Source organism: Mytilus californianus, unplaced genomic scaffold (genome assembly GCF_021869535.1).
Source record: "Mytilus californianus isolate M0D057914Y unplaced genomic scaffold, xbMytCali1.0.p SCAF_5, whole genome shotgun sequence".
Lineage (NCBI taxonomy): Eukaryota > Metazoa > Mollusca > Bivalvia > Mytilida > Mytilidae > Mytilus > Mytilus californianus.
The window spans coordinates 74,224,448-74,250,350 of record NW_026262701.1 but is presented as its reverse complement, the minus strand read 5'-3'; the positions used below and the strand labels follow the sequence as shown (position 1 = coordinate 74,250,350).

The window sequence follows — 25,903 nt, the reverse complement described above, 5'->3', positions numbered from 1 at the left end:
AAAGAACCCCATATATTCCATGTATTCAATTTTTGTTGAAATCAAACAAAGTTTAATTTTGGACCCCGATTTGGACCAACTTGAAAACTGGGCCCATAATCAAAAATCTAAATACATGTTTAGATTCTGCATATCAAAGAACCCTAAGAATTCAATTTTTGTTAAAATCAAACTAAGTTTAATTTTGGACCCTTTGGACCTTAATGTAGACCAATTTGAAAACGGAACCAAAAATTAAGAATCTAAATACACAGTTAGATTCGGCATATCAAAGAACCCCAATAATTCAATTTTTGATGAAATCAAACAAAGTTTAATTTTGGCCCCTTTGGACCTCAATGTGGACCAATTTAAAAACGGGGCCCAAAATCCAAAAACTAAATACACGGTTAGATTCAGCATATTAAAGAACCCCAAGAATTCAAGAATAAAACCCCATTGAAATTGGTCAAGAAATTAAAGCAATTTATACGAAGTATCTTCTTTTGCACAATACTGTGCAATTAAATATTTCTTGCTATTGCGCAATACTGTACAATTGACAATTTCTTGCTATTGCGCAATATTGTGCTATTGGATATTTCTTGCTATTGCGCAATACAGTGCAATTGAAGATTTCTTGCTATTGCGCAATACTGTGCAATTGAAGATTTCTTGCTATTGTGCAATACTGTGCAATTGAAAATTTCTTGCTATTGCACAATACTTATTATATAATAATTTACACATCCTGTTTGGTGTGTATCTCCTACCATATCATTATTATTTGCTTTTAAATATAAATCAGAAATAACCAACTTAAAATGGAAAATTTTAAAAGAAAAAAAAAAGGAAAACCCCCCCCCCCCCCCCCCCCCCCAAATTTTTGAACCCCCTTATGATTCATCACCCCTAAACTCAATCCCAGCCTTCCCTTTGTGGTATGGTACCTTGCAGTACAATTTCAGAGAGATCCATACACTTGAACACAAGTTAGTGTCTGGAAACTAGAAAAATGTGTTTTTTGGCCCCTTTTTGGCCCCAAATTCCTAACGTTTAGGGCAATTACCCCAAACTCAAACCCAGCCTTCCCTTTGTGATATGGAACCTTGTAGTACAATTTCAGAGAGATCCATTCACTTACACACAAGTTATTGTCCTGAAACTAGAAAAATGCTTGTTTTTTGCCCCTTTTTGGCCCCTTATTCCTAAAATATTGAGGAAATTACCCCCATCATCAATCCCAGCATTCCCTTTGTGGTATGGTACCTTGCAGTACAATTTCAGAGAGATCCATACACTTGAACACAAGTTATTGTCTGGAAACTAGAAAAATGCTTATTTTTGGCCCCTTTTTGGCCCCCAATTCCTAAACGTTTAGGCAATTACCCCCAAACTCAATTCCAGCTGTCCCTTTGTGATATGGAACCTTGTAGTACAATTTCAGAAAGATCCATACACTTACACACAAGTTATTGTCATGAAACTAGAAAAATGCTTGTTTTTTGCCCCTTTTTTGGCCCCTAATTCCTAAAATTTTGAGGCAAATACCCCCAAAATCAATCCCAGCATTATTTTTGTGATATGGAACCTTGTGGTACAATGTCAGAGAGATCCATACACTAACACACAAGTTATGTCTGGAAGTTACAAAATTGCTTATTTTTGGCCCCTAATTCCTTTACTGTTGGTACCATAACCCCCAAAATCAATCCCAACCTTCCTTTTGTGGTATTGAACCTTGTGGTAAAATTTCATAGAGATCCATTCACTTAAACTAAAGTTAGAGTGCGAAAACCAATGTGTCTTCGGACGACTACGACAACGACGACGCCTAACCACGACAACAACGACGACGACGCCAACGTCATACCAATATACGACCACAAAAATTTGTTTGCGGTCGTATAAAAATAGATTCATTTGATAAATAAAATGTCCATCCGTAAGTACTTGATGTTTGTGTTTATTGATACTACATGTATATATATTAAAAAATTTTGGAAAAAAATTACTAACAGGAACGTATCTTTATCATAAAATTTCAATTCTATTTTGTTTGTTTGTTTTAATAGTTTAACCTTATAACATCTACATATTTGTACTATGGTACGGTTTTGAAAATTGTATTCACTGTGTTGCCCAACTATCCTACACGTCTTGATTCATTCACATTATAGATCACATTTCAAACGCACACTATCAGTTTGCGTTATCAAAAATTCCAATAATACTAATTTCACTCGTGAATGCGCATTTTCATTTTTCTTTAATATCTGTTTATAATTAATATCCAATTTAAGACCACCAAATAAATGCAAAAATACATTATAATCAATAAAAAGTACTTACATTTTCCTGGCCTAATGTTTTATGATTCATTTAGATTTTCCTAGTCCTGTTTAATATAAAGAACTACTAACTAATACTACATATATTTTGAAGCTTTTAGTCATGTTTTATAGTATATTTATATAATGAAGATTTATGAATCAAGTACTATTATCATGATTATGTTGTTGGCAATATACAGTATAGTCCTATTTATAAATATATATGCTTTTTATAAAGAATTCTCAGAGGCGATGTTACTACATAAAGGCTCTCAGGAGCTTGAATTGTTCACCTAGTTTTAATTTACCTACTGTGACCAGATGCCTTAGCCTTACTTATCATAACCAGCCAAATTTCATAGACACCATCCAGCATATCCATTCTCAGTTCTTCATGCCAAATCATTTTAAATGTGTCATTTAATATATTGAATTTGAATTGGTTGTAATCAAACAAGCTTATTAAGGCCATCACACAATTATTCTGATTTAACAGGCTATTATTTCAACTTGGAATTATTTTTAATTATGGAATTTGCATAATTTCTTGTGCTTGAAATTTTTAATAAATTCCATGTTCATTCTGTATTATAATGTTTTAAGTGGTGCATAACACTTTCCATACAATGTATTTTGTATAGATAGTGTTGTGAGCGGCACAGTACATTCTATTGAAAATATGCTATCTTCTATATAATAGAAAGTGTTGTGCACCACACAGAACATTAAAATACAGAATAAACATGGAATTCATTAAAAATTTCAAACACAAAAAATTATTCAAATTCCATAATTAGAAATAATTCCAAGTTGAAATAATAGCCTGTTATTTATTTATTAAATTTCTTGATGACATAAATTCCTGTTCTTAGTGACATGCAAGGTAGCAACTATACATATATATGTGTATACGTTACAGTGCTCAGTGTTAGCATATTTGTTGGTCTGTTGGCCTCATGTCTGACAAAATTTGAGACTTTAGTATCCTTTAATATATCTGTGTCAGGGGAGAAGATTTTTGCCAATGCTTTATATGAATGCTTCATGTTGAATTGAACATTGAGTAGACAGTTCCTTGGCTTTATTTATGACAAAGAACTATGGGAAGACACTTATTTAGCAATGGCTGTCATTTCTATTGTTGGCAAGTGTGTGTGGTAGTTAGTATCAAAAGGTACTTCTAGATGACCATTTTGCCAAAACTTCCTTTATCTACATCAGTCAAGGGTCTAACTTAAATAAGTTATTAGAGAAAAATAACATACATGTCGTTATTGTGGGCTGAAATATCAATCAAAGAGCTGAAAGCTCTGAGGAAAAATGACGCCACTGTCTCTAATATTGTGATATTTTTTATGCAAGTCTTGATTTTCACATACCGTAATAAGTTTAACATTGCAACATGTCTCGTAAGCATATAATTGATATTCGTATATGTGTCTGTTTTTTCAGTACAAATGAATAGGTCAAGACTACCTGAATGATCTACAGTATCCAATTACTACTGGCTGTTTTTTTGTATAAATAAATAGGCCAAGACTACCGGAATGATCACAATATCCAATGACTACTGGCTGTTCTTTTGTACTAATAAAAAGGTCAAGACTATTTGAATGATCTACAATATCCAATGACTACTGGCTGTTCTTTTGTACATATAAATAAAGACTACCTGAATGATCTAAAGTATTCTAAGTAATGTGATTTTTTTCTTGCAATTACATTTTTCTAAATCAAGAATATAGACTACTAGTATCCTTTTCAAACCAAATGATTATGAAGAGCCTGTTGTTAGCAAGCTCTTATACCCCACATACTCATTAAATAAGTTACTAGTGACCTAGTTATTTCTGTTACTTTAAGCAAATTATATTTCTGTATATTTAGACAATAGTATAATATTGTTTTACTAGTTTTATTTCACCTTGAAGATTAGACAAATAGGGATACTCCGTCGATTTTTTATTTCATGTCAGTCAGATCGCTTTATATGAAACTTGAAACCACTTCTCTGCCATATTGTTATTTTATAACAACTCTGCCCTTGACCATGTTGACCCATTTAATTGATATTCATTCTTTAACCATATATCATAGTCAGTTAGTTTTGATTTTGCACTCCCACACCACCTTTCATGTCTTTCAGGTCAAATGTCTGTCTCCATTTAAGTTAATGACATTGAACAATCACGGTATTAAACACAATTTCAATAGTGATAATGCTGTTCTCGTGGGTCACCATATATTCAACTTGGGTAGCATTCCAGTTATTGAAATGTGTGTCAGATTAGAACAATGATCTAGATCTTTAGGAATGGATCTTATAATTTAATATGGAGCCATAGTATGGGACCCCTACACGGTAACAAAAAAAACAAGCTTGAAAGGATACAATGTCAAGCGGCAAAATCTATCACCAGAGATTACAAGTCAAAAGAGGATGGATGGGATACGTCTCTAAAATGCTTGCTGAACTGGAACTACAGCAAGATCTCCAGACAAGACGAACAAAGCGTTGAAGCCAGAAGTTAATATTTATGTAAAAAGTAGTTGAGGGGCTGATTCCCACTATTGAACCATACTGTCATTCTATAATATCATTGCGTAAGTATTTCTGTATTGGCCTTGTTATATGTCTTGGGTGTATTGGTCTGAGCCGAAGCGGAAGGCCAATACTGCTGGCCGAGGACCAATAATAAGGCCAATACAGAAATACACGTAATAGTATCTTTATTAATTAACTACAGTGTTACAATATTTTTTTTATTTCATTTCACATGAGATAAACATTTTTACCTTTAAGTGGAACTATCCAAATCACAGTTTCCTTTTATAAGATGCAATATCTAATGATTCGGTGCCGTTTGACTGCTGGCCGAGAACCAATAATAAGGCCAATACAGAAATACACGTAATAGTATCTTTATTAATTAACTACAGTGTTACAATATTTTTTTTAATTTCATTTCACAAGAGATAAACATTTTGACCTTGAAGTGGAACTATCCAAATCTCAGTTTCTTTTTATAAGATGCAATATCTAATGATTCGGTGCCGTTTGAAGTATCTTCAGCCTTTTCTCATCTGATGAATTTTTCTACCCTTTCCAGTCACTATAAAGTGTTACAACTTTAATTTAGACACAACACATAAATAGTAATTGGAAAGGTACTGCCATTGCATGTGTAATGCATATATATATTTTTAAAAAAAAAATGTAAGAGTTGAAATTGATACAACTATATATCCATAAGCCAATTGACCAAAGAACGAAGATTTGCACAATTACAGAATGCATATGCCTGGTTCGGGTTTAAAAATAAACGACCGTAAATACAAAACATGAGAAGCGACAGTAAACAGTAAAAATCGATTTGTACCATCTACATGATGAAATTATGAGGTCGTCAAGAAATGAACTTTTTGATAATTTACTCGTTCCCCAAACCTGAAATAATCCCATCGTCTACTTTCATAATGCTTTTTAAATGAATGGGACCGTCTTTAACCTAATATATATGCCATACTGAACGTTTCAGCTTGTTTATGGTGAGTAAACCTGCGTCTTACAAACAACTGTTTACTTTCAGTTTGAGTTTATCGTGACTTACGATCTAAAAACTAGAGACGTTCCGAAATCCTGTTTTGTAAACAAAGATTCATACGCACCGCGTTGGTATAACCGTATTACTAATTTCCGATTTTTAAAATCTTTGTAAATCTGGATAAAGACCAGTTTCTATCCAATGGATATCAAATTGATTCCGATTTTCACTTTTTTTAATGATTGTAAAGTTGAAATGGCATGAAAGGCTGACATTATTTAGGAGAACTATTTTGTCTAGCGATTGCTGATCATTGGAGGGTAAAAAGTCCAACACCATAACAAAACGGATCTATTTATCATCTATACATACCGATTGTTTACGATTGTAAGACATGTGCATAAAAGTGAAAGCTCGAATAAATATGAAAAATATAACAAAGGGATAGCTCCAAATACCATTTAATAACAAAAAACATATGGACAGGTCAAGATATCTTTTTGGTAAATAAAATAAAGTATGTAAACTGGTTCCCGTCCGACTACAACACTTTGTTCGAGTGTAGCGTAATACAAGCAGATTCCAGTTTGTATGTAAAATAGTAAATATGAAACTGAGTGCGGTAGGCGGAGGCAATAATCGACTTCCGTAAGTTCTGGTCAATTGTATTGGAAACATGCCGCTGATAGCGTCATTTTCCAAAAAACTGTGATAACATATGTATGTTACATGTTTCAAAGGGACAATATACAACCTTTATTTTGTTAAATTTTTCACAAGTTCTATTGATATTATAATTTTCTTTATGTATACTAAACTTGGCAAAGATATAACAGTTCATAGTTTACCAATCATACATAGTACACGGTAACACCTATGTTATTACAGAAAATATATTCCTGCAATAACCAAAGGGTGTTATTACAGCTTCTCTACATCTCTTTAAAGCCTTTGCTCAGACATCTATCACAATGTATTTCAATTCATTGTAAGAAATAATGATCAGAGCTTGTAATGAGGCACTGTGCAAGATTCCAAGTAATTCCCAAGTGTCTCATTTACTCTCATATAATAAGTTACATGCCTGTAATAACTAAAGCCTTGTTATTACAGCTTAGTTTTCCCTTAAAGGCCTATGTCTCATTGATTTACCATGGTTGATCAAAATTGTATTAATGGAATTAGAAAATTAGTTATCAAGGTAATATATTAAGCTACTGCGCAAAGTTTCAAGAATTCCCAAGTGCCCACTAAAGATAAAATATTTATGATATATTCAACTGATAACCACCATATGCTACTACAGATTAAGGAAAAAACAGTAGACAACTCATGAAGTGTCTGTAATAACGCATGCATGTTATTTTTCTCTGATAACTTGTTTAAGTTACACCCCTGACTGTACATTGTGATCTATGCTCAAAAATTTTGAAACAAATGTTTATTAAATACAATTTTCATCTCTATGAGAGTATTGTTCTCTTGCTGCGTCTTGCAGTTGATGAAAAGCTTATAAAGCATGTAAAGTATTGCTATTTATTGTCACTGAAACATTAAGCAAGTTATTGTTGAGCCTTGAGGTGATTTTTGAGTAAAATGTAATGGTACGAAGACATTAAGTTACTGTCATTGACCATGTTGACGATCTAAAGTCACTAAAAAATTTGTAACGGTATCCAAAAAAACTGTGTCTCTTCTGTGATTGTTACATTTTGTACATGTATAATGTTACAGTAAGCTACTTGTATACATGCTATAAATGTAAATTAAGATAAAAATCATTATTCTAATTCAGTATTTATTCATAAATATATAGATTATAAAAAGAGATTCATGTATATGAGACAATAAAACTGTGAACTGAAAGTTTATTTTTAAATTTTGTTTACCAAAGGAAAATCTGTTAATAAAATTGAGAATGGAAACAAGAATGGATATGACCACAGAGGTTTAACCCTGAACAGTTGGGGGAAAAATGGACACAATATTCAAGCTTGATACAGGTCTGAATTTGGATTGTAATTAAATATTTGACACATTATAGGTTTCTGACACAGAATAAATGAAGTCAAAGAACTTGAAATTGGTTATTGGATTGGAATTTATGTTCAAATGAAGATTTCTTGCTTTTGTGCACTACACTGTGCTGTTGCACAATACTGTTTTCAGACTATATACAAAGCATTAGCAAAATAAATTGTGACCCCAAATTTTTCTTTGGAAAATTGACAATTACCCCCAAAATGAATCCCAATCTTCTACTTCTGGTATTGAAGTTGTTGGTTTTGTTCTTCAAAATAATTTGCGAGAACAACATTTCACTATGATTGTCTATTTTAAATTATCGTCCTTCCCTACACCTATATCACCCTGCTCAGTCGCTCCGTAATTCTCGTATCACGGCTTTGAGACGAGACCAGGCATTATCAGCGACGTCACAATGTCTGTGGAAAAGTTATCAGCGACGTCACAATGTGAGAGGAGACATTATCAAGCTTGCTTTTGTCAAGCGAAAACTGTCTTAGGGAGGGGAAAAAGACCAGTAATAGAACGATAAACAAAGAATCGGGTTTTCTTCGTATAGATAACGTAAAATATCAGCCGCTTGACACAATGTGAAGCTTTTTAGCTTTTTAGCTCGTTCACTGCGCTCACTCGACAAAAAAGTTCACATTGTGGCTCGCGGCTGATATTTTATGATATAAATGTGTAGAAAACCCAATAATCTATACATACGTAGACACTCCAGATTATTATTGAATTTTTATATTTTTACAACACAATGTGTAATCAATTCTGTTAATGTTTAATGCATTTAAAGGCATAAAAAAGATTTTTATTTATATTTCAGGGATAATGTATTTGTTATGGCCATCAGAAATAAAAATGCATGAAATGTCAATTTTATTTTTATTCTGCTAAAGGAAAAATAGGGTCAGCAGATCCATAAATCAACAAATTAAAAAACCCTGGCCTGACAAAAAATGTGTTAGTATATAAGAGGTCCCAATGGAGCTAGTGTGTAACTCGCAAAAACAAAATACAAAACCGTCTTATAAGTTGCATGCCACAGATCCACTACAAAAGTCTAAAAGTCTGAAAAGACCAGTTTTTGTCTTAATTTGCATGAACTTTTACTCGACATTCTCCAAAAGTATGACTTGTGTCTTAATTTTTCTTGACAAATTCTCATTTATATTAAATTTGTATGAAATTTACTCGACATATTCTCGACATTCTGAATATGGTCTTAAAATTTCTTGACAAATTCTTGACATTTGAATACTGTCTAGAAATTTCTCGACATATTCTCGACATTCTTATTTTTTCTCAGTATGGCTTGACATATTCTGAACATTTTGAATCGTGTCTTAAATTTACTTGACAGGTCTGAGTTTTACAAATCATGACCAATATTCATGATATAACTTTAATCTTTATTTCTCTTTATATGATATACTGTTGTTTCAAGTTACACTTCTTTACAACAAAAATAAAAGTTGGGCATGTAAAATAATTGAAATTGGGTATATAAATATTTTCAGAGACATATATAAATATGTGTATATATGTCTCTGATATTTTTACAAATGCAAATATGGCTATGAAATCTAAAGTATAAAATAATTCAAATGTGGGTGTGTTGATATAAAACAATTTCAATGTGGGTTTTTAAATAATTACAAATTTTGATTCCTAAATCTTATAAATTAAATGATTCAAACCAATCATACTGTAGACATATTTCATTCTACATTCATAATATTCAATGTTGATATGGTAAATAATTATTATACCAAAATGTGGTTTATATAAATAGCAAATTATGATGATATACAAATCATTCATTTAACAGAAGAAAAATTTGTGTAATGTCATCTGTTGGAATATATTAAGTATTACACATGGACAGGATGTTCCCCATAAAACTAAGGTATTCCACACCCCAGAGTACACGCAACTGTCAAATAGAAGTTATTGCTTTACCTGTAATCAGCCATACAACTTATCAGTTGACCGACCATGCCACTACAATTTAAAAAGTTTGTTGATAGATGAAAATGAAAATCATAATTTTGATGAAAAAAAATTGAATTGAAATGGATTTTCTTCATCAAAATTATGAAATTAATTATTTCAACATAAAAACAAATTGAATAAATCCCAAAGATTAAAAGAAAATTATTATCTACTCCAGGAATAATAAAAAAAATGTATTTATAATGGGTCCCATCAATGATTTCTATAGAAATCATCGGTCTTATGAAATGGTTCTCAAACAGACATGCATAATATAGATCTAAACATTTTTTTTTTCAGGAAGGAGTTATCACAAATATTTATTTTTGTTAAAAAATTATAAAATTCAACACTCAAATTTGAATAAAAAATGTTTTTGGGTTGTTCTAAAAAATAAATAAGGTTTTTGAATCAAGATGGGAACAAATTCTTTGACCTAAACGAAAGCCCCCCCCCCCTCTTTTTTTAGCCACACATACCCAAAAGATGAATTGTGGGGTCCAAAAGAGATACAAGACACCTATTTTAGTAAAGCAAATTTGACTGGCAGTTTTGCGAACGGCAAAAATCTAAATGCTGTTTGTCAATACCTTCGACTTATATTCCAAGTGAAAACAATTACTTGAATGTTTTATAAAAATAAATCAAAATTAAACTACATGGGGGATTATTCGGGGTATTCCAACTTAGTTGCACCAAAAGGGTATCTTACTATACCAAATTAATCCTTGATTCTTCAAAGTTTAGTTTAGCCATAATAAAAAGGAGTATACAACAGCAATAGAATGTCATAAACAGTGCTGAATAAGTCTGTTCACATTTCAGGCGAATTTTATACTGTTGAGATAGTGTCAAGACATATTTAAGACTGTCAAGAATGTGTCGAGACATATTCAGACATTATTTAGAATGTCAAGAATATGTCGAGACATATTCAGACATTATTAAGAATGTCAAGAATATGTCAAGACAGATCGAGACAAATTTAAGACAGTCAAGAATTGGTCGAGACTCTTATCAGATGATACAGGAAGTGTCGAGAAATTTTAAGACAATGTTCATAGGTAAACGGACAGAAAGTCACAGGACAAAAAGTCACAGGACATAAAGTCACAAATTATTTATTGACAATTGTTTGAATATATAAGAGAAAGATCTTCAAATAATTTCTTTTTTTACATTTATTCATTTTTAAGTTCAGAAAATTGTTCATAAGCCTTGATAAATGAAAAATTATTAAATTTTAATCATGCAAATAATATATTTCTTGGCACCATGAAGCCATTTAAGTGCCAAACCACTTTGACATTTAGTTATCATAACAATTATTTGATCATCATTGATATTTATTGAATAAATTTTAGTTACAAAGTTGCTTCATATATTATAGTTCAATAAAAAATTTTAAAAATGTATTTTTAAAATTAGTGTTTTCTTGTTCAGAGAAAAATAATCTCAAAACTGAATTGTGACTTTTTGTCCTGTGACTTTCGTCCGTGACTTTTTGTCCGTGACTTTTTGTCCTATGACTTTCTGTCCTACATTCTGTTCATACTGTCAAGACAATTGTCAAGAAAAATTAAGAACCTTATTAGACAAATTCATACTAAGTCAAGAATTTTTAAAAATTATTCAGACAAATTAAGAATGTCGAGTAAAAATTCATGCAAATTCAGACAAAAACTGGTCTTTTCAGACTTTTTGACTTTTGTAGTGAGAGTTACACTTCACATGGACCTGACCTAATCACAAACTTATACATGTTAACTTGGCAAAATTTTTAAAGTCTATAGACCATGACTAAGGGGGCGGAGCCAAATAATCTCAATGGAAATGAGATATGCCAATGCTTATACAACTGCATACCAAATATCATTGACCTACCACTAGTGGTTCCCCATAAATTGACCTAATCACAAACTAATACATGTAAACTATGAAAAGTTTCAAAGTCAATAGACCTTGACAGAGGGGGCGGGGCCAAATAATCTTCATGGTAATGAGATGTGCCAATGCTAATACAACTGCATACCAAATATCATTGACCTACCACTAGTGATTCACCATGAACTAGACCTAGTCACAAACTAATACATTGTTGACGCCGCCGCCGCCGCCGGAAACAGTATACCTATGTCTCGCTTTTTGACTCCGTCAAGGCGAGACAAAAACAAAACAAAAAGAATTGAAATTTAATCAACATACATTCCTGTTAATGAATCATTTCCAAAATTTTTAAAATATAATATCAATAAAAATAAACATTTACTGATGGACATTATATATATATATTAAATCAATCCTTTCTTCAACTCTATATATTTCCATTATATGAATATATTGCTATACAAAATATAAGCAGATACTTATAAAACCATACTAAAGCGAAATTAAATAATTATAACGTATAAATATAGTAATTAAATGATTATTGCAAAATATTTTGATACGTTTTTTTGTGAGATGCAAGGATTTAAAATCGTTGTGAAGTATTTTTTTCATTCACTAAAATTTATATTTAACTAACTTGTGTGTACACATCCCTGATAATTGGTGCTCATAAGTTGCATAAAATTTTCATAATGTATTCACTGTTCAGACATGTTGGACATAATATAACATTATACATTATATTCTATTACTGACGAATTAAGTCTTAGTTTATACATAATAATGTTAATGAATATTTTTTTGGTCTGTTAGTGTATCTTAATGAAATTAAATATTTTGACAGAAATATCGTTTTGTTTAATTATAATGATGCTTTCCGACCTAAGATAAATATTTATAACAGAAATAATCGTTTAGTTAATTTTCTTCAAGCTTGCTTTTACATAATCATGATAATGTCACGTGGTAACCGTTTAGAAATAATCAGTTTATTCTGAGACATAATATATTAGTTTACTATTCCCAGGTTTATTGTCACAATGCTCAATACACAATAGTACGGAGCCCCTTAAGTGCCAAAGATGAAATTTAAATTATTTGTGCACGCGACTTTAAATCTTGTGCGCGCGACTTGAAATCTTGTGTGCACAACTTTAAATCTTGAGCGCACAACTTTCAAACTTGTGCACAAAACTTTAAATTTTTCATGGTTCAATTGCACCAGACTGAGTTATATTTGAAGAAGCAATGTTTGGTTAGGTAAAACCGGATATTATGGATATCTTTTTAGTACCGGTCATGTGAGAATGAAGCTGTGTTATGTGCTTTGGAAAACTTTGAAGAGGTCGACAAAATAAACCTTGCAAATTTTCTAGATAGCCACTCTTTATATACATTTTTTATTGATCTTTTTGGTGTTCAAACTACAGAGCATACATACATTTTTACAAGACATAAGTGAATGACATGACATTTATGGCATTGTTATAATTGTTATTATGCAAATACGAAATAGTAAAAATTTACAAGTTTACGATGTGAATACTGTACACAGTATACATCTTAAGAATACTTTGGAGTTCATTACATATACAATCATATTTAAAAAAAAAATTAAATAACTTCCATAAATCCCATTTAAATCATTATGGCATGTGTGTAGTGATGTCATAGATTTTAACGAACGTAATCAATGCATCACTGGCAATGACTGGTAAATTATTAAGTCAGGGATTTCGTTACCATAAATTACGTAAAACTTTTACTATATTCTTTCATAGATACAAAGATTTGATTAGTAAATTTGGCTGTACCTGTAGAAAACTGATTAAAAACGGTATTTCACAACCTAAATTTTACGGTAATATTGTACTTAAAGCGCGGAAATCACTATGTGGTCCGTGTAAACTCATCGAACCTTTAAACAAACTTATTAGTAAAGGTTATCTTACCAATGTTGTAATTAGATCTTTGAATATAGTTTACATTGGCACTAATATCGATTTTGTCATCAGCAAACTAAAACATAACTAAATTTGTATTCTTTTCAAAGGGGATGTATAAAGACACACCCACGTTCATTTTGATCTATAAAGAGGTTAAAATCCTAACTATCCTACTGCCTGTCGATACATTTATTTTTGGCATTGCACAAGTCATGTCTTCTTTGACTGTACATGACATTAAAATACTAAATCCCTGGGATGTGTTTTAGTTGATTTTAGTCTCTGATGCATGATTTTTTTTATTATTATTTGTTTTTGGCTTTTAACTAGTTGTCAGTAACTGCGAGTACTCTCAAATCGTACTTTCTTGTTTATTTGACCTGTTGATACTAATTGTAATGCTATTTTGTTATTTAATGTTATTCAGGGTTATATCTGGTCTATATACCAGCTTTGATAAGTGTTTGGTATTAGTAATTACTATAAATTTTCACTTCGTACTATGAACATCAAAACTATTTGTTTTGTAAAAATATTTCATTTCTCTATTTGAACTGTTATTTTTGTTCGAGCATATTGTTTTTCTTAAATTGTTTAACATTTCATAGCGGTATAACATGTTACTTTTATTATTCTTCCCTTAGTTTATTTATTTTGTATTTACATTGTATCATAGATCAAATTATTTGTTCAGTGTATGTTCACTGGTGTTAATATGTCCTTTGATTGAGTTAAGCCATTTCTGTTGATATTTTATAGTGTGTCTTTCTATGTTATGATGTTACACTATTGTTTCAGAAAAAGGGTGAAGGTTTGGTACCATTAAAACGTTTAAACCCGCTGCAATTGTTTGCACCTGTCCTAAGTCAGGAATCTGATGTTCAGTAGTTGTCGTTTGTTGATGTGGTTCATAAGTGTTTCTCGTTTTTTATATAGATTAGACCGTTGGTTTTCCCATTTGAATGGTTTTACATTAGTAATTTTTGGGGCCCTTTATAGCTTGCTGTTCGGTGTGAGCCAAGGCTCCCTGTTGAAGACCGTACTTTGACCTATAATGGTTAATTACTTTTATAAATTTTGACTTGGATGGAGAGTTGTCTCATTGGCACTCATACCACATCTTCTTATATCTATATATGCCATGCAGTACTTGAGAAAATACATCAAAGAAATATGCCAGGCCAAATTAAAATTGTTTTTATGCTTTTGTACAGTGTCTGACTTAATGTTGAAAGACTAGGTAGATACTTCCATTCAGTTTGGTTCACAAGATGGTCTGGGGTCATGTGGGAGACTTTTGGAAGTAACAAAGAGTTACGAAAATTATCCCTCATTTAGAACAGAATTTAACAGTTTCTTAAATCGATGATATTTTGGGTAATGGACATCATTTAATTACCAAATTGAAGTTTTGATAGATACATGTTTGTCTGCATATCAAAAAGTATTTTTAATTTTTGGAATTTATGTTGATCATAATTGACTCTTTTTATTCATAGCCTAGTTAACTTTTTCCAGAAACATGTAGAACCATTACATTTTTTAATGTGTAGAGCATCATTAAAAAAAAAAAATACCCTCAACTTTTAATATTTTGCACACAAATTTCCCAAATGTCTATACTGATGCAAATATTTGATTTATTATCATGTGTAGGTCTGTCGTTGTCTGTTCACAATAATTGTTTGGGTAATAAGAAACAATGAATATGGTGTATAAATTCATGACACGAAATTTCTACATACACTTGACAAAGATCAAAGCAACGGAACATCAGTTTTATTGCTATTCTTCATCTCAAAGTCACAGTGATACTTTAAACAATCTCACTGCAATGCAAGTTCAAGACGGAATTCTTTGCTGTATGTCTATAACGATACGGGACTATGTGAGGCTTTTTGATTCCATGATTACCAGGACATTTTGAGGCTGATTATTTTATCACAATGTGTTATTTTTAATGATTAATTGGTTGCGTTATTTCATTCACTTTCAGGTGAGGTAATTTTATTACTAAAGGAAATGGTTTAATGACAACCGAAGATAACATTTCATTTTTATGGGATTACCAATTGCAAAGCACAACAATGAGTGATTACTGATTCCTCCATTTAAATGTTCAGTTATAGTCATGATTCTTCAAGACATCTACACAAATATGTCCTTTTCATGATAATTGATTTTTAAGCCCTGTCAATATATATATAGCACCTTGGTAAGATGAGCTTCAAATGTTTGTAAAATGCTGGGATGAAAAAGGCCCTGTAATGCCCCTTGTCCTTTGAAGTTGCAGTGGATTGATTTACAAAATGTACTTGATGCCTAGGAAAGGGTTACCAGGACCAAATGCAGATCAGAGTTTGCTATTGGTTTTTTCACTTCAATTCTGGAAATAGGGGCACCAAAAAGGGTCGAAAGTCAACATTGTTAAAAGCAGGTTCTAAGATTTACTTATCAGATCGAAGTTAGGGGAACGTACATGTCAATCCTATTTAAGACATCCCCTTTCTGCCACCTGATAAAGTGCTGGTTAGCTATGTGAGCTGAGAAGGATGCGCTGTATTCCGACAGTCCACAAGTCAGACTTCCCCATTTGTCAGACAGTCTACTTTTCCGACACCTCCTTTAGTCGACAGTCCAAAAGTTGGCTCATTAACCCCTTTTTCCAGAAATGTTTTGACTACAGGTACAAAAATTGTGTCTATTTCATTTTTATCTTTAAATGAAAATGAAAAAGAAGGAGTATGTAGTAATGTCAAAGAGACAACATGCATCCCGTAAGAAACTAGACATCTGGAGTTCAAACTTGATCTCCAATAAAGTTGGAAACCAATAACCATATGATGAACCTTAAAATATCTCCATCAAAATAACCAAGTGGATAAATTGGCGGACACAACACTTTATCTTCAAATATGTCGAGCAATTACAACATATATAGAGACAATCACAAATTTTGGACAGACGCAAATTATTTTCAGAAGATTGAATAGTTTTGTTCAAGGGTTAAATTTCATGTGAAAACAAAACATACACACACACACACACACACACACACACACACACACACACACACACACACACAAAGAAACAGTCGAAATTAACTGGAAATGTACTGGTCTTAAATTCCTTCAAAAGTACTTAATCATCAATTGACAGTATCAAAGGACAAGCAAACCAAATATTAACGATGAATGCTCGAAGTTCAGGACGCAAATACTGATGAAGTACTGCAAATTTAGAAATTGTTGCAATGATTTTATTAATGCGAATAATTCAACAGGATGTTCGTTGCATTAATAACAAGAGGCTCTCAAGAGCCTGAATCGCTCACCTGTATTTCAGAGGAGAAGATTTTTAAATGTTAGCAAACTTGATGAACAAATTGTGTAAAATTGTCTTTAAAGGGCAATAACTCCTTAAGAGGTCAATTGACAATTTTGGTCAGATTAACTTTTTTGTAGATCTTACTTTACTGAACATTATTGCAGCTTACAGTTTATAATTATCTATAATAATATTCAAGATAATAACAAAAAACTGCAAAATTTTGTTAAAACTACCAATTTGGTGGCAGAAACCCACCAATGGGTTGTTCGATTCGTCTGATAATTTCAGGGCCGACAGATCTTGACCAATTGAACAATTTTACCCGTCATATTTGCTCTAAAAGCTTTAGTTTTTAAGATATAAGCCAAAAACTGCATTTGACCCTTATGTTCTATTTTTAGCCATGGCAGCCATGTTTGTCAATGGATCAAAACTTCGGATACATATTAAAAACAAGATACCCTAAGAAACATTTAGTAAAAGTTTGAAGGTTATTGGCATAGTAGTTTCAGAGGAGAAGATTTTTAAATGTTAGCAAACTTGATGAACAAATTGTGTGAAATTGTCTTTAAAGGGCAATAACTCCTTAAGGGGTCAATTGACAATTATGGTCTGATTAACTTTTTTGTAGATCTTACTTTGCTGAACATTATTGCTGTTTACAGTTTATATCTATCTATAATAATATTCAAGATAACTAAAAACTGCAAAATTTCCTTAAAACTACCAATTTAGTGGCAGCAACCCAACAACTGGTTGTTCGATTTGTCTGAAAATTTCAGGGCTGATAGATCTTGACCAATTGAACAATTTTACCACCATGTCAGATTTGCTCTAAAAGCTTTAGTTTTTAAGATATAAGCCAAAAACTGCATTTGACCCCTATGTTCTATTTTTTGCCATGGTGGCCATGTTTGTCGATGGATCAAAACTTCGGATACAATTTATAAACTAGATACCCTAAGGAACATTTATTTAAAGTTTGAAGGTATTTGGCCCAGTAGTTTCAGAGGAGAAGATTTTTGAAATAGTTTACGACGACAGACGACGATGACAGATGACGACGGACGCCAAGTGATGGCATAAGCTCACATAAGGGCCCCGGTGAGCTAAAAACTAGTATTTTGATTTTATCAGTAACCATTTTATTTAACATTTACTGAAATCGCAATACAAATATTAAACGCAAATTTTGATTCGCAAAAAAAAATGCACACATTGATCTCTGAATATCAGTACTTATCTAGCCGACATAACAATTGTATCAGTTGCAAAACTTTTATATTTATTTCGTATTTCTGCATCATAGACGATGATATTCTCTTACCGGCCTTCTTCATACAATAACCCATATATATGACAGGACATAATAGAGAACGTCACACATCTTATGTTTATTATTTATTCTTACGTATACATATACATGATATATTACATGTAATATAAATATAAAGGACTTTTATCTCGACCAAAGCGTTGTTATATGGACCTGCTAAATCAAAATATCAACCTCAGATTACGTTCTTTGTCGACATAGCTTCAACAGGTCCATATAACAACGAATTGACCTCGTCAAACGTCCATAATTGATAAGTAATTGATGGCATTAATATTCAGGTCGAGGTCGAAGGCTTTTGATCATTATAAAATATTTTGATTAAATCAGTTTCAATAAATTTATATTTTACAACATCAAAGGAAAAAGTAAAAGAAGTGATGCTAAATGCAAAATATAACTGCCATGTCATTGCTGGTTCTAGAGAGGATTTTGATAGCGTTTTTTCCCAATTAAGAGTTTATTTTAATCTTTGGACTTCCACTGCTTGCATCCCAGATCTCCATATCCTACTTGTGCTTCATTCAAGATATGACTGCATTATCATTGTTGGTTCTAAAGAATATTTTTAAAGCTTTTGTACATTGATGACTATTATAAGCCTTGTCCTCATAAATGCTGGTACCCACAGATCACTGGGCATTGATTTATATAAATTTGAATCTGTATGTCCTATTCATGCTTCATGCAAAACATGACTGCCTCATCGTTGCTGGTTCGTGTAATATTTTTCATTGTTCAAAGTTGAATATTTTCATATCTTTTTGATGTTTCATGCAAAATATGACTGCATTGCTACTGTTGATTCATAAGAACAAGACTTTTACAGAATTTTCAAACTAAAGCTAATGTTTAAACTATGGACCCCAGTTGCTCGGACCCCATGGACCCAAAGACTTTCATTTATATAAACTTGAAACATCATGTCCTTCTGATGAGTCAGACAATATGACTGCCTTGCTACTACTGGTTCTTACGTTTTTTAAAGCTTTCCCCTTCCTTTGAAGCCTATATTAAAACTTTTAAGTTAACCTCAAGTTCTTAGGCCCCATAGACCTATTGACCACCACTTGAGACAAAAAAAAACATAAATCCCCTCCTACCAAGGATCATCCCTGCCAAGTTTGGTCCGAATTGGCCCAGTGGTTTCAGAGGAGAAAATTAAAATGTGAATTGTGGACGGGCGGACTACTGGCGCTTATTGTTGACAATAGCTTACATGGTCCTTCGACTAACACCTCAAATATTCAAAATAGCTTCAATGCCAGAAAATGCAGTATATGTATATATATCCTTATGAATTATTTCCAAAATAATATACGTAAAAATCAGGTCCACCCTTTTTGATTGATTAGCAAATGCAAGCATGTTTATAGACATATATGACTGACAGTTCTGTGGACAGTTTAAAAAGTCGTACGTTCAAGTTTACAAAACAGTCAGGTATATCCATAACTCTATAGGGTTATTACAGATACTTTCATGAGTTGTCTACTCTTTAATCCTTAAATTTTCTAAATCTCTAATAACATATATATGTTTGTTATTTGTAAAATAAATAATAAATATTTTTTTTAGTGGGCTCTAGGGTACTCTTGAAGCTTTGCGCAGAACTAAATGCATAGCCTTGATTACTAATCTTTGAATTATATTTAATAAATTTTTCATTAACCATAGTAAATCAATGAGACAAGGCTTTTAATGAATAAACTTAGCTGTAATAACAAGGCTTATAGTTATTAAAGGCATGTAACTTATAATATGAGACACTTGGGAATTACTGGGAAGTTTGCGCAGAACCTCATTACATGCTCTGATCATTATTCCTTACAATAACTTAAAAGACATTGTAATTAACCATGATGTATGTCTGAGCAATTGCTTTGGAGTGATGTAGAGAAGCTATTTCATGCCATGTTTGGTTTTATTCCATTTAGTGGTTCTCTAAAAGAAGACATTTGTATGTATTGTCCATTGGGTCCTATGTCAAACGAAGTCCCCCACTGGCGGCTGTCTTGGATGATGGATCGGCTACAAAGTAACCTTGGTCAGCACCTCATAAGGAACATTCATGCCATGTTTAGTTTCATTCCATTCAGTGGTTCTCTAAAAGAAGACATTTGTATGTATTGTCCATCATGTCCGTAGGGTCCTATGTTGAACAAAGTCCCCAGCTGGCGGCCATCTTGGATGATGGATCGGCTACAAAGTAACAACACTTGGTCAGCACCTCATAAGGAACATTCATGCCATGTTTGGTTTCATTCTATTCAGTGATTCTCTAGAAGAAGTTCAAAATGTAAGAAGTTAACAACGACCATGACGGACGCCGGATGCCAAGTGATGAGAAAAGCTCACTTGGCCCTTTGGGCCAGGTGAGCTAAAAATGATTACAAAGTGTGACAAACACGGTAAAAAATCAAGTCCTTGCAAATCTATTTTTTACCATCCTACTATCATGACTATAATCAATAGACATTCAAGTTTACAAAACTTCCAGAGGTTAATGCACAAAAAAAAAAAAAATATATCAAAGAAATTTTTTTATTTGTTAAATTAAAGGTAATCATGGTAATAGCTATATACATGATATAGTTGAATCATTTTTTTTTCTCTTACACCATGTACACTGAGGGATTTTTTTTTTAAATATATCATGTATATATATGTAAATTTCACCAATTTTCAGTGTATTCTTTCATATCTAATAACAAAAGTTTGTATATCTCATTGCAAAAGCTTAAACTTTATATAAAAATTATAAGAAATCAAACAAATATGATCTCATTCATGTCATTACATCCTCTGAAAATTTCACACTCAACATGGTCAATTTTAAGCTTTCTTCTTTTAAAAAATACATATATGTTTTTGATCCTTTTGATACACTCCTGACATATTTTTTCAGTAACTTTAAGACTGTTTTTTAATGGAATGTATAGAAAATCAGTAGTGATATCTATTTTTAATGTACAATCTCACAAAAAAAGTAACCTATTAGACACCTGATTACACTTTTTTTTAATTTCTGAACGAAAAGCTAACTTTTAACATGTTTATATTAACTTTAATGTGAATAACTGAATTACTCTATAATCATGATAATTCTTAAATAATCTTGGGTAAAAAGTGTCAAGAAAAATCATTTAGCAAGACAGATTGAATTGACTATTCTCTTACTTTCTAATTACATTGTAAAGAAGTTACAATTGTTGTAATAAGAAATCATGTTGAATTTTGTTTTAGATAAGCTGTACATCCATGACATCAGGAACTTGTCCTGACCAGAAATAACTGATACCATTTTTTAACCTAAATCTTACAAGTACAGTCTTTATGTCAAACATATAATTTTGGTGCACATAAAGAACTGGTTTAAATTTTTATTCGCCCGTTTACGGGACGTACAATGTATTATGGTATCGTCCGTCTGTCCGTCCATCGTCAACATGTCGGACATTAACTCAAAAAAGCTTTAACCATCTGACCATTATGCATGAAACTTTGGTGAATTGTTTATATCTATTGACGTGAGCTCCCTTTCATTTGTTATAAATTTCAGATTTACTGTTTCTGATTTTTGGGGTTTTATTCATTAAAAAAGGGGGGATTTTCCAGTTTTCCGACAATAACTCAAGAATGCTTTCCCCAACTTGCAAGAAATTTTGGTGAATTGTTTATATCTATTGACATGAGCTCCCTTTCGATTTTTATAAATTTTAGATTTTACGTTTCCGAGTTAAAGGGTTTTATTCATAAAATAAAATGCTCCGCTGGGCGCAGCTTGATACCACCGCAGAGGTCCAACCCTGAACAGTTGGGGCAAGTATGGACACAACATTCAAGCTTGATACACACTGAATTTGGATTGTGATTGAATATTTGACACAGCATAGGTTTCTGACACAGAATGAATGTGGTCTAAGAACTTATAACTTATTAATTGAGCTATTCAAACCATATCATTATTATTTGCTTTTGAGCGTTTTGAGCAATTACCCCCAAACTCAATTCCAGCTTTCCCTTTATGATATGGAACCTTGTAGTACAATTTCAGAAAGATCCATACACTTACACACAAGTTATTGTCATGAAACTAGAAAAATGCTTGATTTTTGCCCCTTTTTGTCCCCTAATTCCTAAAATTTTGAGGCAATTACCCCCAAAATCAATCCCAGCATTTCCTTGTGATATGGAACCTTGTAGTACAATTTCATAAAGATCCATACACTTACACACAAGTTATTGTCCTGAAACTAGAAAAATGCTTGATTTTTGCCCCTTTTTGTCCCCTAATTCCTAAAATTTTGAGGCAATTACCCCCAAAATCAATCCCAGCCTTCCCTTTGTAGTATGGTACCTTGCAGTACAATTTCAGAGAGATCTATACACTTACACACAAGTTATTGTCATGAAACTAGAAAAATGCTTGTTTTTTTTCCCTTTTTTGGCCCCTAATTCCCAAAAGTTTGAGGTAATTACCCCCAAAATCAATCCCAGCATTCCCTTTGTGATATGGAACCCTGTGGTACAATGTCAGAGAGATCCATTAATTTACACACAAGTTATGTCTGGAAGTTACAAAAATGCTTATTTTTGGCCCCTAATTCCTTAACTGTTGGTACCATTACCCCCAAACTCAATCCCAACCTTCCTTTTGTGGTATTGAACTTTATGGTAAAATTTCATAAAGATCCATTCACTTAAACTAAAGTTAGAGTGCGAAAACCAATGTGTCTTCGGACGACGACGACGCCAACGTCATACCAATATACGACCACAAATTTTTTTTGCGGTTGTATAAAAAGGGGGATTTTTCAGTTTTCGGACAATAACTAAAAAATGCTTTTAGCAGTTCTCATGAAACTTTGGTGAATTGTTTATATCTGTTGATGTAAGCTCCATTTAGAATTTTATAAATTTTAAATTTTTAATTTCTGAGTTATGGGGTTTTATTCATTAAAAAAGGGGAGATTTTCCAATTTTTGAAGAATAACTCAAAAATGCTTTCAGCAGTTCTCATGAAGCTTTGGTGAATTATTTATAGCTATTGATGCAATCTCCCTATTGATTTTCATAAATTTCAAATATGACATTGAGAAGAAATTGAACTTTATTTGTTTGTAGTCTGACAACAGATTTACTAAGTATTGCGCAACAGCACAGTGTATTGCACAACAGCAAGAAATCTTTAATATGTCATGTATGTCAAATATTTAATTACAATCCAAATTCAGACCTGTATCAAGCTTGAATATTGTGTCCATATTTGCCCCAACTGTTCAGGGTTGGACCTCTGCGGGCATATCCAGCTGTGCTCAGCGAAGCAATTTATTTATATTTTTCTTACAAATTTACGAATTTTGCTATTGGTCTATTTAAAAAAAAAGATGACTTTCCTTTATTAAACCTTGTTCAGTCTCTTGTTTGATACTATATATATGGTGTATTTATGTCAGAGTCCCAAGCTGATCACAAGCTTATACAAGTAAGAAGATGTGGTATGATTGCAAAAGATGCAACCATAGGACATGGTACGGCCATCAACAATGAGCAAAATCCATCCTGCATAGTCAGATACTAGAGGCTCCCAAGAGCCTGTGTCGCTCACCTGATTCTACTTTGGTTTTGGAAATCATGTAAAAACAGATTAAAATCATAACAGATACCTTAATAATGATTGAGGCCAAATTTGGTTTAATATTGGTCCTGTAATCTAATCAAAAGCAAGACTTTTGTAAAGTTTATAGAAATTACCAATTAATTCATTGAAATTGTAGTAAGTGACTTTACAAGGACAATGACAAATCAGCTACAAAGTAACAACACTTGGTCAGTACCTCAAAAGAAACATTCATACCATGTTTGGTTTCATTCCATTCAGTGGTTCTTCAAAAGAAGACTTTTGTATGTATTTCACAAAGGTTCCTTTGTTAAACTGAGATCCCCACTGGCAGCCATCTTGGATGATTGATTGGCTACAAAGTGACAACTCTTGGCCAGCACCTCATTAGGGACATGCATGCCATGTTTGGTTTCATTCCATTTAGTGGTTCTCTAAAAGAAGACATTTATATGTATTGTCCATAGGGTCCTATGTTAAACGAAGTCCCCCGCTGGCAGCCATTTTGTATTATGGATCAGCTACAAAGTAACAACACTTGGTCAGCACCTCATAAGGAACATTCATGCCATGTTTGGTTTCATTCCATTTAGTGGTTCTCTAGAAGATGTTCAAAATGTAAAAAGGTTAACGACAACGACGGACACCAAGTGAAGAGAAAAGCTCACTTGGCCCTTCGTGCCAGCTGAGCTAATACACCTTCATGACCTTATCACTATTTGTCCCCCATTACTGTACATCACAAAGGTTCTCGTAAAATTTTGACGTCATAATCCAAAATATATGACGCCACGATGGAAAAGTGAATGTTGTATGATGTCAATAGTTCAAGCGGGGCAGATACTCAGGTCAAACGGGACAGATTTCCAAATAGCGATGTCGTATAAAAGGCATGGAAATGGTGCATGTGACATTTTCTGTACTGTGCATCATACATATCTTCATTAAAAAAATCAATATCACATATACAGAAATAATTACTTTCCTATTATTTTTAATTCAAATAATTGATAGAACATTTAGGAAAAAAGTATAATGGCCGAAACGACCAAGGCTGGACTGGTGTATGGATGAATCGACATAAGCATCTGAGAGAAAAAAAACTGTGCTTACCAGGGGCGTAGCTACCCAGAGGCACGGCAGCACGTGCATCCACGTCGTTTTCACACAAAAAAAAAGAGAAAAAAAGAAAAAAAAAAAAAGAGAGAAAGAGGGGGACAAAGTTAACATATACAGGAATTGGTCTTTCTATGTATGCATTTTAAAAACAGCACAAAGAATAAAAGCAAGAGGAATACACATGCAGCGAAATTTGTAATCATGTAAGATATGTATGTGTACCATAAATACATACAACTGGTGTAAACTGTTTATATTACGGGCATTGTTTAGAAAATACCTGCTACATAGTTGTCGGTACCACCACCATAACGTAGACTCGCTTTGAATGCAAAAAAAAAACATAATCCCTTTAGGGTTAACAAAAAAACTTGCAAATTTTTATTTTCCGCTTCGCCCCATAGCACACATCGTACTAGAACTAAGACTCTTCAACTCGTATCTATCCGGGAATAATGACTGTTACCTTGTGAACTAGTTCAAAATTGACCAAGTATGTAGGTCTTGACAACACGAATAGTTCATTTTCACATCACGTCAACGTATTCTTGACCTGGTGTGCATTTAATATTTGCTACCGGACATTAATAACAATTCAATCAATCAATAGTTTCCGTATACTAGCAGATGAGAAGTTGGAACTGCTGTTATTATAAAAAAAAAAGTACATATTTTCCAGTACATGTATTACGTTTTCATCTATTTAACAAAAAAACATCTTGTATATATATAGATTCGATAATTGGAAGTCGTTTCTATATGGACCGGCTATACGAATGGTT

The 25,903-nt window shown here is 32.5% G+C and overlaps 1 long non-coding RNA gene across 1 annotated transcript in view; it reads right to left on the bottom strand.

The window, feature by feature from the left end:
• Nucleotides 1–22,572, bottom strand: part of LOC127701443 (uncharacterized) — a 117,518-nt gene extending 94,946 nt beyond the window's left edge. Inside the window, exon 1 of the long non-coding RNA XR_007982038.1 lies at nt 22,419–22,572. This is a non-coding gene — a long non-coding RNA (uncharacterized LOC127701443). The remainder of the gene's footprint in view (nt 1–22,418) is intronic.
• Between the last annotated feature and the right edge of the window lie 3,331 nt (nt 22,573–25,903).